Here is a 1,446-nt window from a genome sequence, read left to right as displayed (position 1 = left end):
CGTTTCCGGAGACTAGTGCCATTACTTTTAGAATTGTTCTTATATTAACATAATGTTAGTTGTTTTAGGTAACTTTTAACAGACCTTTGACGGCGTATGACTCGAAGCAATAATTAGAACCTTTTGCCTTTTGATCATGAGATAGAAAGAGCTATCCGTCGAAGAAGACGAAAACATCCACACATGGATCCCGCTGTTATTCAAGATGAAACATAATCACAATTACCAATCGAGGAAGACCAACACCAACAAGAGCGAATAGTTAAACAAGGACATAATGCTAGACTAGTTCATCCATTGCAAAATATTTCGATGAAGTCAGATTTTCAATACATCGATGATAGAGATAGACTAATCTAAGAATATATTATACCCATATTAGATGATTTAAACCATGGGATTGTCTATTGTGCCATCCATGTTGCACACTTTGAGTTAAAGCTCATTATGTTTCAAATGTTGCAATTGATGGGGAAATAAAGTGGAATGCATACCGAGGACTCTCATTCACACTTGAGAGCTTTTATTGAAGTTTCCGATTCATTTATAAAATAATGAGTGCCAGAAGAGGCCTTGAAACTGAAATTGTTTCCATATTCATTACATGACAAACCAAGGCTTGGCTTAATTCATTGTCACCAGGAATAGTAGCATCATGGAACGAACTTGCTCAAAATTTCCTACATTTCAATCATCTCACTATAAATGCAAGGCTTAGAAATGACATCACGTATTTCAAGAAAATGGAGGATGAAAATCTATATGAAGTGTGGGAAAGATTCAAAGGTTTGTTGCCTACATGCCCGATGCATGATTTCCAACATTAGACACAAATGAAAATTTTCTACAATGGATTGAACATGCATATCAAAATGGTTGTGGATGCATCATCGAATGGAAATTTACTAGAAGAATCATACAATGAAGCATATGAAATCTTTGAGAGAATATTCAACAGGGATTATCAATATCCAAACACAAGGATTATGTTTGAAAGATACGTTGATACTACAATGGATAATTATGCTATGAATGTGTTAACTACACAGGTGACAACATTAACTGAGATGATGAAAAAGATGCAAAAACCTGGGGTTATGTATGAAGTCAAATCAAAATCAATTATATAATAACCCAAACTTTTAATTAGTGACCAAAATAAATAAATTGAAGTTTGGTGACTAAAGTATAAATTTGGGAAAAGTTCAAGCACCAAAATGTTAATTTCCCCAAATAGGCATCTTATCCTTTGAATGAATAGTTTTCCCCAATAATGACGTTTTTATGTTACTCAAATTTTCTATATATAATTTATGTTAAAAGCTAAAGTTTAAGAAATTTTGGATAATCGAATCAAATCGAAAATTTGAGATATTTTTTCTAGATTATAGATCAAGGGTAATAATGTAACTTCCTTTCTTTAAAAGGATAATAATTAATATAGAC

At 32.3% G+C, this 1,446-nt stretch overlaps 1 non-coding gene across 1 annotated transcript; it reads right to left on the bottom strand.

Moving 5' to 3' along the window:
• Positions 1 to 710: 710 nt before the first annotated feature.
• Positions 711 to 817, bottom strand: LOC120159030. Its single transcript, XR_005519310.1, has one exon. It is a non-coding gene; the product is annotated as a small nucleolar RNA R71 (small nucleolar RNA).
• Between the last annotated feature and the right edge of the window lie 629 nt (positions 818 to 1,446).

Source organism: Hibiscus syriacus, unplaced genomic scaffold (genome assembly GCF_006381635.1).
Source record: "Hibiscus syriacus cultivar Baekdansim isolate YM2019G1 unplaced genomic scaffold, ASM638163v2 tig00111338_pilon, whole genome shotgun sequence".
Classification (NCBI taxonomy): Eukaryota; Viridiplantae; Streptophyta; class Magnoliopsida; order Malvales; family Malvaceae; genus Hibiscus; species Hibiscus syriacus.
The sequence above is the reverse complement of the archived record's forward strand: the minus strand, read 5'-3'. Positions and strand labels throughout refer to the sequence as shown.